The sequence below is a fragment of the Sus scrofa genome, chromosome 5 (genome assembly GCF_054392235.1).
Source record: "Sus scrofa isolate SSC_HxYL_T2T_F1_AM1 chromosome 5, Sscrofa_HxYL_maternal_Yorkshire_Landrace_v2.0, whole genome shotgun sequence".
Lineage (NCBI taxonomy): Eukaryota > Metazoa > Chordata > Mammalia > Artiodactyla > Suidae > Sus > Sus scrofa.
The window spans coordinates 84,142,372-84,155,791 of record NC_139387.1 but is presented as its reverse complement, the minus strand read 5'-3'; the positions used below and the strand labels follow the sequence as shown (position 1 = coordinate 84,155,791).

The 13,420-nt window shown below is 42.3% G+C and overlaps 1 long non-coding RNA gene across 1 annotated transcript in view; it reads right to left on the bottom strand.

Moving 5' to 3' along the window:
* LOC106510390 (uncharacterized) overlaps window positions 1–3,443 on the bottom strand; it is a 322,787-nt gene extending 319,344 nt beyond the window's left edge. The window contains exon 1 of the long non-coding RNA XR_014804107.1: window positions 3,251–3,443. This is a non-coding gene — a long non-coding RNA (uncharacterized LOC106510390). The remainder of the gene's footprint in view (window positions 1–3,250) is intronic.
* Window positions 3,444–13,420: the final 9,977 nt, after the last annotated feature.

Here is a 13,420-nt window from a genome sequence, read left to right as displayed (position 1 = left end):
TGTAAGTGAGTCTGTAGCTGAGAAATCCTTTTCCACATCCTGGCTAGATTTGGTTATCTCCCACATATTGGGAGGAAAACATTCACACAGCGAGCCTGGTTGCTTATTACTTATATCAAGGGAACCATGAGTGTCCCTTGGCCAACTAACTCCTGGGAATGTCGCCTTTGGAATTGACTTTATGTTAGTGATTGCTGATTTTGTTATATATACTTGAAGCAAGGGACCATCCTAGACTGATGTTTCAAGTTGCTTTACAAATACCAAGATTTATTATGTGCCCCTGATTTCTGAGTCTGCGTTCTGGTAGCCACCGCTGGTTGCAGAGCAGAATACATCTGTGTGAACCACCCACTTCTGCCCGCAAAAAAAGTCTTGGACCTTAAAGCTTATTTGGACCTCCCTGGGCAAGACAATCCACACATGTCCCTGCATTCAGTGCTAGAAAAAGAGCATTTTTTTCCATTTTTAAAAAAGTTTTGTTGAAGTGTAGCAGATTTACAATGTTGTAATAATTTCTATTGTACAATAATGTGGTTGAGTTATACATGTACACACAGCCATTCTCTTTCAGCTTTTTTCCCACGTAGATTGTCACAGAGGATTGGGTAGCATTCTCTGCATACAGCAGGGCCCTGTTGGCCATTCTCCTGTGGCCTTGGACAAGGAAGGTCTTGGAAGCCCGTGATGGACCTATGTGGACTCACTGTTGCCTATCTTTTTCCTGTTGCTTTTGCCCTATATCCTTTGCTGTCATTAAGCTTAGCAGTGAGTATTACCGGCTATTGAGTCTTGGGGGTCCTTCTGGTGAGTTATCAAATGAAACACTTATGGTGTCTTTTTTTCTCCACACCATCACAGTTTGCAAATCTTGGCATCTCTTGCCTTCTCTGGGAAGAGTCTATTCACAATGAAAACCCCAAAGCCAGTTCTACTAGTTATTCTCTGGAGGAGTGTTGGAGGGTTCAATAGTAAAGGGACTTTTTACATTGCACATGCCACTCTGTGCAACTTCATAAAATCCCATTAGACATATTTTTCTCCCAAGTCAGCCTGGCTGTGCTGTGAACTACAGTCTGTCTGCCTGCCCTTCCTCCCCCACCATACGCAGCCTGTCCCCTATTCTCATGAGGAGCTCCGCTCTGTCCCGAAACCTGCCAATCCATCTCAGATAAACAAAAGTTTGAAGTCGTCAGGATCTACCCCTCTAAGATGGCAGTTTACGGGTCATCTCTTTTTATGTCCACTCTGCTTTTGAACATCTCACCCTTCCTCAATGACTTCTCTTAGCAGTCTTCCTAACCACATGCAGTACTTTTCCTGAAAGGAGTTCTGAGTAGTTCATCTTTGTCATCTGATTATTTTTTTAAAAAAATACCTGATGTAGAACCCAACCTGTAAAGTAGACTAAAGCAGAGCTGTGTGCTGGTCGAAACAGTCAGGGGCGAGGTCTAGAGGCGAAGAGCTCAGCCTCCCAACCCCGCTCCTCCTGCACCATCTCTCCGCAAGGCTCCACAGCATGCTGCCTGAACAGCCTGGGCTCTATGGAATGGAGTTGGAAAATGTGGCTTTACATTCTTTCGGGAGAACGAGCCTTCAAGATAACAGGAATCCTGCCAACCTGAAGCTCAGCGACTAAGTCCTCTCTTTCTCTCCCTACTGACAGGATGGTGGCCTTGGCATCCTGACTACACCTCAATCATCTTAAGCTCAGTACCACCCAAGAGCCTCAAGATGGACACTAAGGTCACACAGAGGTCAAGTCTCCTTGACGGTGCATGTGTTGCTGGGGTGATGCTTAAGTCCTCCCTCCAGGCATCTCTAAGACAGAGCCGGTGAAGAAATCCATGTGGACAAGAGACCATGTCAAATAATCCATTTCCTGCCCCCCTCAACAGTGATGTCCTCGCCAAGAAGTGCCTTCAGGGTGCTGAAGGTGTGGTCCTTCTAAGTGGGCAGGGTAAGAAACCTTTAAAACCTGTGGACCTTTGGCGCGCTCTAGTTCTGAAGGTCTATCTTTTTGAAAGGACAAGTGATCATAAACCAAGGTACTGAATCATCTGTTTCTCAGAGAGTTGGGGAATTATGCCTAGGCCCTACGTGTATTGAACTTTGAACTTCCAAATATGCTCACTGAAAATGTGGCAAAACCACACATTACTATAGTTTTAAAAATCGAGATACCTGGTCTAAATAGGTACTAAAAGGAACCAAATATCTTGATGATGCCTACGTTAGGGACACTCTTCTGGCAAGCAACAGTTTATTTTTCCTGAGGGGGGAAAAGCACCCTTTAAGTTTTGCCAAATGATGTGTTTTCTTCCAGTATCTCCAATCTATTTTAACCTATCATGGAGTCACGCTAAGTTCCAAGCCAAAACGAAGCTATGTTTCTTTTTAATTTCCTTTGTATTTCACCATTAAAGTGACTCAAAGTCTCAAGAGATGTGGAACTCATGGTTCACAACCCTTCTGCTCCGGAGAGTGGAGTTGTATTTTTAAACTGATCCCTAAAATAGCAAGACACAAAGAAGGAACTATGTGAAATATGAAAATCTCTTCTCAAAATGCATGAGAGCCTCATAAATTTGAAAACATTCTTCTCTCATAAACTGCTCCAAAAAGAAATGGCTAGTACTTACTGCCTCTGTTGGAGGCAATGAAGCAAGCAGGAGAACATTCCTTCTTGCTTGTGGGGGAGAGGCTAATGAAACAAGGACTCTTTCTTCTCAAAACACACACACACACACACACACACACACACACACACACACACACACACACACACAACATGCAAGAAGTAATAAACTTAAAAGGCAACCACAGGTGTTACTACCGGAGTTCCCCCATGACTCAGTGGATTAGGGATCTGGTGGTGTGGCTGTGGCTTGGGATGCTGCTATGGCATGGGTTTGATCCCAGGCCCAGGAACTTCCACATGCCGTGGTGCAGGAAAAGACAAAAGAAAAAAAAAAACCACCATCACAGACTTTAATGCAATATTTATTGAAGAAAAGTTAATAATCAACAATGCCAGGAATTGCTTCAGACTTCTTGTCACTATGCCACGCTGTTTACGGAAAGCTCTCCTGGTCTAGGGAAAAAGCATGACTTTGTATTTGTGCAGAGTTAGGTTCAAGATCTGATTTGCCATTGCTAGCTCTTTCATCTCTAGCAAGTTCCTTTACCTGCCTACACCTAGGTGACATCTTTCGTAATAAAATGTAAACTGCCATCCGTTAGTGCTTACCGCATGCCAGGTACCACACTGAGGGGAATCGCTCAGGTGATCCTGAGGTAGACAGGCCAAAAGTCTCACTGGAGCCATCCAGCTTCAAGTCCAGGACTTTGGGAAGATGTATAGTAGACTCTTCACTGGGGCTGATGTCCCATTATGTCTCCTTAGCTCTGGATGCGATTCTTTTTGCTCCAAGTCCTATAAACTAAAAAGATGTTATCAGCCCTCAATATATTCTTCCTGGGGATCAGAGGCAGGATAAATGCACTAAATACTCCTGGAAGTCCAGGTCTGTAGCCATTCTAAAGTCCTGCTTGGCCAACTTACCCTGGGATGGGATAAATTATTTAATTAGGCTCCAATTCTGTGCCCCATGTGGGACCCTTCGATCCACTTGCCTTCGTAGTCCTTGAATGAAACCTCAGTAAGAGTCCTCCTTTTATCATAGTTACCTTCTCAAAAGTAGAAATTAGTGAATATACTTTCCTTAGGTGTTGGGCAGTTTCTCTTGCCCACTCTCTACTCATAGAAGTTGGGGCCTAAGCAGACAATTTTTCTTTTCTAGGCTAGTGGTCCCTTAAGCATGTTCAACCTTCTGAAAATTTAGTCATAGTCTCATTTGATGCCAGTCAATTTCACAAGCCAATAGCCATACCCACAATTCTTTTCTGAGATATACTTTTTAAAATTTTCTCTTTCTTTTCTTTTTTTTTTTTCTCTTTATGGCCATACTTGTGGCATATGGAAGTTCCCGGGCTAGGGGTTGAATTGGAGCTGCAGCTGCCAGCCTACATCACAACCACTGCAATGCCAGATCTGAGCTGCATCTGCAACCTATGCTGCAGCTTGCAGCAACGCTGGACCTTAACCCACTGAGTGGGGCCAGGGATCGAACCCCATCTTCATGAAGGCTATGTTGCGTTCTTAACCCACTGAACCACAACGGGAACTCCTGAGATACACTTCTTTTTAAATTCAAGTTTATTTTGAGATAAAATTAATACATCATAAAACTGCCCCATTTAAAGCATAAGATTCAATGGTTTTTAATATCATCACAAAATTATGTAACTATTGCCAGAAATTACAGAATATTTTCATCTCAAAAAGAAACACTATTCCCTTTTTTCTCTTTTTTTCTCAATTATTCAATTTATTTGAACTAAAAATTAAAACCAAAAGCAATTCACCCATTTCTCCCCTCACTCCATGCCCACCCCCTGCCTCTGGCAACAACCAGTCTCTTCACTGTGTCCAAGAGCTATTTATTATTATATTCTACAGAAAGAGAGATCATGTGTTATTTGTCTTTCTCTGTTTGACATTTCACTTAGCATGATGCCCTTGGGCTCCATTCAGGTAGCTGCAAATGACAAGATTTCATTCTTTTTTATGGCTGAATCTTATTCCATTGTACATATACACCACAGTTGCTTTATCCTTCCATCCATCCGTGGACACTTAGATTGAGAAACTGTACTCCCATTAGCAGTCATTTCCTATAACCCCGCCTTGACTTCTCCCTCTGCAGCGCACTCTGCTCCCAGCAATAGGCAAAAATCTGCATTCTGTCTCTACCAATTTGCCTCTCCTGGACATTTCACATAAATTAGATCATATACATGGTCCTTTGCGGCTGGCTTCTTTCACTTAGCATACTTCCAAGGTTCGCCCATGTTGCAGCATGTCACTTAGTTTCTTTTTATTGGTAAATAATATTACATTGTACAGATATACTGTATTTTACTTCTCCATCAAGCAATAGACATTTGAGTTGTTTCCACACTTAGGCTATGACAAATAATGTTGTTATAAACATTTATGTACAAGTTTTTGAATGGACATATGTTTTCATTTCTCTGTAGTCATACTTCTTGAATTTTCTACCTGACTTTGTCTTATTGACTCTCTCTCAATTACAATCACTTTGGGGGCAATCTTTGGTAGGAAAGCCACACCTTTAGTTCATGCACCCTATTTTGTCCAGTTGAAAAGATACAGCATGTGCCATCTTACGCCGTTCAGATTTTAACAATAGGCCCAGTGACTGTATCTTTTTTTTATTTCTTTTTATGGTCGCACCTGCAGCATATAGAAGTTCTCGGCTAGAGGTGAAATCAGAGCTGCAGCTGCAGGCTTATGCCACAGCCATAGCAACAAGGGATCCAAGTCACATCTGTGACCTAAGTCACAGCTTGTGGCAACAACAGATCCTTAACTCACTGAGCCAGGCCAGGGATCAGACCTGCATCCTCATGGATGGGTTCTTAACCGGCTGAGGCACAGTGGGAACTCCCCAATGGCTGTATTTTGATTTGCTCATGGCTGCAGGGCTATTTCAATCGGACTTTGTTATCAGGGCATTGTTCAATACAACTTTTTACTGTTTGAGGCTCAGAAATAATTGCCTTTTGCAACCCTATGATTTCCCAAATTTGTGGACACACTCTATCCTTTTCCTGCTGGTAAACTGGCCAATTCTTTTCTGAGCTCATCAATTTCTTATACTACCTTGCCAAACACAGTCATCATCAACCAACACAGGCTATAAACATGCTACGTTCCAACCTTGTCTTCTAAGGCTACAAATCATCAGGAACTTTCTGTGCCTTACAAATTAACACCGGTGTCAGTTTTACCAAATGTTTTGCTACCGTATAATATGGATACACATCCGTTCATCCTCCAATAACAGTTTTCTGCCACCTGCTACCAACCCTTAAGCCTGTACTTCACTTTATGGGAATTTAATTAAAACAGAACTTTCTATGACATCCAGGCTAGGCTAAGTTAGGTTATGCTCTGATAATAAAACAAAACAAAATGATCCCCACCTCCCAGAATCTGAGCAACTTAATGTTAAAAATTTTAGTTCTTGCTTACACTACATTTCTAATGCAGTTTGTCAAGACAATGGGAAGGTAAAAATAGCTTGGACTGTAAAAATCTGTCCTACTCTTCATCAGACTGGAATAAAAGACATAGATCAAGCCAGCTGCAAAGTTAACAAGAAGCAATACTTCCCCCAAGGACACATCACAGCTGTAAAGTATCATAACAACCCCCTTCGAGTGACTGCTGCTTTCTTCCGCACTGAGAAACGGTTCTCTAAAATCAGACTATCAGAAATGTAAGTGATTGGATTTAAATTGTTGTTTGAAAAGATATCAGTAAGAACAGAACAACCTACCCTTGCCTGGGTGGGTGTTGGGGGGAGTTACTTTGACACAGAGAAGCAATCTGGATTTACCGCCCAGGTGCAGAGATCCAGATAAGGGGTTTCTGTACACAACATCCCACATCTATCTTAGCTTTCTTTTTTTTCCAAAGAAATGAGACCCTGGGTCTATTTTGCAGTCCAAATGGAATATTGACCATTTTACATGGCCTCGCTTTTCTTAGAGCCTTTCCAAACACTGATTTCTTTCAATCTCACTCCAGCTCTGCCCTTGCCCAGAATGCTATCTACCCTAAATTTCCCTTTGGTTGGTGAGATACCCCCCACTTTCTCTGATTTGTGGTTTCCCTCATAGCAATATAGGTCAATAAATTTGATTTTTTGGTGGTGGTTGTTCTCTTTATGGCCGCACCTGAGGCATATGGAAGTTCCGGGGCTGGGGTCAAATCAGAGCTGCAGCTGCCAGCCTACATCACAGCCACAGCAACGCTGGATCCGAGCCACATCTGTGACCTATGCCACAGCTCACGGCAACGAGGGCTCCTTAACCCACTGAGCGAGGCCAGGGATGGAATCTGCATCCTCACGGATACTCTCCAGGTTCTTAACTCGCTGAGCCACCACAGGAACTCTGGTCAATTTGATATTTGCCTAACAAGGCTTTATTTTCAATGGCTTGGGGTTGATAGTGCTATGGCAGGGCATTCAACTCATTATAAACTTTTGACATCTGTATTTTGTATAATGAAATAAATATAGGTTCTCGTCAGGCCCTGCCTTGACCATAAACTTTCTTAGCTGTCTGAAGATGTTACTCCCTTCCTAGAAAAAGGAAGCCACCTGGTGTGTATAACCCAAGCCCTGGATCACAAAAGCTATGGGGCCTAATAGCAGTAGCTAAAGTCCTAACATTTCAGGGCAACTTGGGTACTGGTCTGTCTCTTAAAATTCCATTGGAACACAGCCAGGCTGCCACTGAGCCCGTTTGTCTCTGTCCCTCTAAGACACGGATGCCCTAGGTAGAGGGAAGCCCTGCACTGTGTCCTGGGTAGCTGACATCTCGCAAAAATATGTGTAGAATGAAAGACAAGGGAAAAATTGTAAATACGCAATCCTTTCTCCACTCCCCATCCATCAATGTGGTTATCCTTAGAGAAAGAGGAAGGCGTTCGGAAGTGGGTATTGGGAGTTGCACCAAGATGACGTAGAGTTTGAAATCAGGGACATACACAGAGAAAGGGCTTGGATATCAGTCATCGTCCCAACAAGAAACACATGTGGATAAGGTTAAAGGAACTAACAAGGGAAGACAAAGAATCTGGAACAAGCAATAGTAGGGAGCCATTTACCGCCACTTGCCTGAAAAGGCAAAGGGAGGGAGATGCAGAACCCATTATAAGCCAAGAAACTCCAAGTCCATTATCAGTCACTTCTCAGACCTTCTCCTGCCCCTGTGCTGCGCAACTCCTAATAATAGCTTCTGTCTCTAAGAATTTGTCCATTCTAGACATTTCGTATAAATAGGATCCTACCGCATGCAGTCATTTGTGACTGGCTCCTTTCACTTAGCATATTGTTTTCAAAGTCCATCCATGGCGTAGTTTACCTTGGCACTTCATTGCTTTCGATGAATGAATAACATTCCATTGTATGGATTATACCACATTTTGTTCATTCACCAGCTGATGGACGTTTGAGTTTCCACTTTTTTTGGCTCTTGTGAATAATGCCGCTGTAAACATTTCTATCCAAGTTTGTGTGTGGCTGTAGGTTTTCTGTTCTTTGGAGGATATATCAGGCACTATGGTGATTCTGTGTTTAACTTTTTTTTTTTTTTTTTTTTTTTGTCTTGTCTTTTTGCTATTTCTTTGGGCCGCTCCCGCGGCACATGGAGGTTCCCAGGCTAGGGGTCTAATCGGAGCTGTAGCCACCGGCCTACACCAGAGCCACAGCAACAGAGGATCGGAGCCGCAACTGCAACCTACACCACAGCTCACGGCAACGCCAGATCGTTAACCCACTGAGCAAGCACAGGGACCGAACCCGCAACCTCATGGTTCCTAGTCGGATTCGTTAACCACTGCGCCACGACGGGAACTCCCTGTGTTTAACTTTTTGAGGAACTGCTAAACCGTTTTCCCAAGTGACAATACCATTTTACATTTTCATTAGCATGGTTCGAGTCTCTCTATATCTTTTTATTTTTTTTATTTATTTATTTATTTATTTATTTATTTATTTATTTATTTTTTTTGTCTTTTGTTGTTGTTGTTGTTGCTATTTCTTGGGCCGCTCCCGCGGCATATGGAGGTTCCCAGGCTAGGGGTTGAATCGGAGCTGTAGCCACCGGCCTACGCCAGAGCCACAGCAACACGGGATCCGAGCCGCGTCTGCAACCTACACCACAGCTCACGGCAACGCCGGATCGTTAACCCACTGAGCAAGCACAGGGACCGAACCCGCAACCTCATGGTTCCTAGTCGGATTCGTTAACCACTGCGCCATGACGGGAACTCCTCTATATCTTCAACAATGCTTTTTGTGGTCTGTGTTTGATTATTGCCATTCTCCTAGTATCTTTTGAATATATGTACTTAGGTTTCTATTATCAGATTATGGAGTAGGCTCTGGAATATGATAGGAATAGAGGTCTTGGTGGGGTAAAGGCATCAGAGAAGAGTTAGAGTCGGGGTCATTACACGTGGAACGGGACAGTTGACTTAGAAAGGTGATGAAGTTGATGACTTCCATACTTTGCTCTTCCGATGTGGGACACATGCAGGGGATGGAGCAGAGCCTAATGGTGTCTCCCATTTGGATACGCTCAGCTGTTTTTTCCTTTGTGCTCTTTTGACCACTGGAAGTTCTTCTGAAAGGTCTCATGAGATGCTCGGGGTTCTTCCAGGTGCTGGGAATGTTCTTGTGATGCTGGGGAATTCAGAGAAATCATGGAGGATGAAGTGGAAGCAGATGTGACTGTGGGAGAAATGGTAGCCTGTTTGCCCACACCACAGTGGCTCGGTTCTCAGGCCAGCCCAACTGTCTGTAGAATGCCTGGCACTAGCTTGGTCTATTCTGCTAGGCCAGGCTAATACGCTCCATCCGTATGTGGATGGCAGGTGGTTACTGAGGAGATTCAAATATTTTCCCCCAAAATTGGCATGCAAAATGGGTAATGGAGAGATTGAGTCCACGGAGAGGAAAAAGTATGCCTTGACAAGTCAAGTGGGAGTGAGAAGCAAAGTAAATAGGGTTGCTGTGGTGAACTCAGAGGTCGGACTGGTCTGGGAGAGGCACTGGTGAAAATGAAAGTCCAATGTCATGAGTCCCAAGGTATCTGAAGCAGGTTCAAGTGTCCCTACAAGGTCTGCAATGACCAAAGGTCATAGGTAGCTAGTCACGGGGTCGTATTAAGAGTCAGGCCAACAGGAGAAGCATCTGGAATTTCCCAATATGTCAGAAAGGCTTGTGGGGGGCAGCCCTGGGTTTAGATGTCTCTAGGTGGGAAGGACAGGCAGCTGTCCTCGGAAACGAAGATGCCTCTCCCTTGCACCATTGCCCTCAGGCATTGCTGGCCATGGAATTCTTTGATGGCATCAGCTGGAGAGAAAGCTGTTTGGACCCAGGAGGGAATCATTTTATTTGACTTTGTTTTTATGGCCGCACCTGTGACAAATGGAAGTTCCCAGACCAGGAATTGAATCTGAGCCACAGCTGCAACTTACAGCACAATGGCAAGGGTACCAGATCCTTAACCCCCAGTGCCAGGCTGGGGATTGAACCTGCACCTCTACAGTGACCTGAGCCACTGCAGTCAGATTCATAACCCACTGAGCCACAGCAGGAACCCATCATTTGATTTTTTAAAGGTTGCAAAGGATTGATCCTGTCCCTATCTCTCTTTTAATTGATTTTTGTTTTATTGTGGAGGCTATTTTTAGAGGAGCTGGCAGTAAGTTAGCTCATTGAATATTATATGTAATTTCTGGTATTAACTGATAATAAGGCTGACTGGTAGGCTAAGGAGATTTGTGCTGTTATTTCTAATCTGTTTTATGGATTAGAATTTATTTTGCACAATAAGAATAACTAAATTTATGATCCAATTAATCTCTGAAACTAATCACATGATGTATCTTTTTCTGTGTAGAAATTTTCCTATAGATAGTAAAGAAATGATATCTCAAGAGTTCTTGTCGTGGCTCGGCGGTTAACAAATCTGACTAGCATCCATTAGGACACAGGTTTGATCCCTGGCCTTGCTCAGTGGGTTAAGGATCTAGTGTTGCTATTGCCATGAGCTGTGGTATAGGTCGCAGACGCAGCTGAGATCCTGCATTGCTGTGGCTGTGGCGTAGGCTGGTGGCTGCAGCTCCGATTCAGCCCCTAGCCTGGGAACCTCCACATGCCACGAGTGCAGCCTAAAAGCCAAAAAAAAAAAAAAAAAAAAAAAAAAGATATCTCAGAGTTCCTGTCATGGCTCAGTGGGTTAAAAACCCTGACACAGTGTCCATGAGGATGCAGGTTTAATCCCTGCCTTGCTCAGAGGGTTAAGGATCTGGCATTGACACAAGCTACAGTGTAGGTTGCAGATACTGCTTGGATCCAGCGTTGCTGTGGCTGTGGTGTAAGCCTGCAGCTGCAGCTCCAGTTTGATTCCTAGCCCAAGAAGTTCTATTTGCTACAGGTGCAGCGGGTAAAAAGAAAAAGAAATGACCCTGAGCCTCAAAATATCAGTCGCCATACCTATAAGATAAAAAAAAAAAAAAAATGTGTAACTTAAAGCCTGGGATATTCTTTCAATCTAATTCCTTCCTTTAGCATATTGATGGCATTGTTCGTTTTAATCCTAAAAGAAGATCAAATGGAAACGACATAAAAAAAACTCACATTTGTTTTTAGAGTGGACTTTATCATCACTTGCTAGTTTCTCAGTTTCTGGAAGAATTCATTGCTGCAATGAATTGGTCTTAGAAAACAAGACTCATACATACTGGTAGAGAACAGAGGTAGAATTTAGAAGCAGCTTAGCTAGAACTTCATTAGTCATTCTCTTTAATTCTTCATGTCAAAAGCATAATGCTGTTTTGGCATCACTCTTAATAATGAGAATTCTTCACTCTCTCCAGGAAGCTTTAAACATTCCGAAAACAAACATTGCCTCAGAAGCTTCAACTGGTGACTGAATAGAGAGTGCAAACATTTCCATAATCCTCCCAGAGAGTTTGAGCAAAGTTGCTGTTAATGTTCCCTGCTTTTCCCAGAAAACTCTCATTCCTAAGGTGGCGATGTTTTCAGAAAAAGTTGGCTTTCTGTAAATAACCTTCATCTTTGGTGAAATTATGCATAGATGCGATAAAAAGAAAATTATAAAAATTCTGTTTGAACCTAGTCGGCTCTTTTCCTTTTACAGCTTTATTAAAATATAAGCCACATACTATAAATATAAGCCACATACTATAAAATTCACAGGATAAAATTCACCCTTTTAAATTATACTGCTTGGTGGGTTTCAATATTCATAGAGTTAAATATGCTAAATTTAAATATGCATATATTTATACATAAATACAAAAAAATTCTATTGCATGTATGTAACACATTTTGTTTATCTTTTTTTTTTTTTTTTTTTTTTTTTTTTTTTTTTTTTTTTTTTTTTGCTTTTTAGGGCTGCATCTGCAGCGCATGAAAGTTCCCAGGCTAGGGGTCAAATCAGAGCTGCAGCTGCCTGCTGACACCACAGCAACACTGGATCTGAGCCACAGCTACAAACTATGCCATAGCTTGCGGCAATACCAGATCCTTAACCCACTGAGTGAGGCCAGGAATTGAACCTGCATCCTCATGGATACTAATTGGGTTCATTTTCTGCTGAGCCACAGTGGGAACTCCTTGTTTATCTTTTTATCAGGGGATGGACATTGAGGTTGTGTCCATCTAGGGCTATTAGAGTAATGCTGTTTGAACGTGCACGCGCAAGTCTTTGGACATACGTTTTCAATCCCAGTCGTGTTTTAAATACACATTTGTGGACAGCGTTAAAATGTGGTTTTTTTTTTTTTATTGTGTGCTTTCTTCTGAGAAAAAGATCCCGTATACTCGCTTACACTGTCGCTTTTTTTCTTTAAGCCTAAGTGAGGAAGAGAGAAGGCAAAGGAGGTAAAAGAGAGGGTCACCCAGAGCCCCAAACACTTTTCCTGATGCCAAACAAAGGGGTATATTCACCAAGGGTATCTTCCAATCACATCTGTCTCTTTTATGTGAGAAAATATAAGTGGACAAATTAAGACTACATTCACACATAAATAAATGTGTGTGTGTGTGTGTGTGTAAAGGCTTCATCCAAAAGGTAAATAAAAGGTAATAGAGAAAGAAGACTTTCAAACATAAATATTCATATGGTTTTAAAAAGTATCACTTTTGAATATCTGATCTCCTGGTCTTTTAGGGAAATCCAATTTTGAACAACTAGATCTTGAAAGACTTTTTTATCCTTGTTCTAAGAAGCCATATGCTCATGTAGGCCTAGTTTGTGATTATAGGGTAAACTCAAGTGAAACAAAGTGTTTTTTTTCCTGCTTGCCTCTTTTCTAAATTTACTTGAAAGATCATTCTTTCTTTTATAGAATCCACTACCAATCCTCATTTTGTTGATATCATCTGATAATCAATTAAGCAATATTCTGCATGTCATTCCCATGGCAACTTGGGGGTTCTCTCTTTTACCATTAAAACTTTTTACACCTGCTGAGCCCCATTCATGATTCATTTCCACTGAGTTTCTGGACTAATGCAAGTCAGAAGATACAGTTGAGCCTCTCTCTGCACCTCCCATGAGAGTTAAACTTCTGGAACTTTCTGACATGCTTAGTTAGAAAGCTAGTCTGCCCAGATTATAAAGAATACCTCCAGGGAGCATTGCTTCCTAATTGCACATGCCAGCCTTTCAGAGGCCTTCCCCTGGCTTAGCAAAAATACTCTAACATCATCATTAGCATCTCACA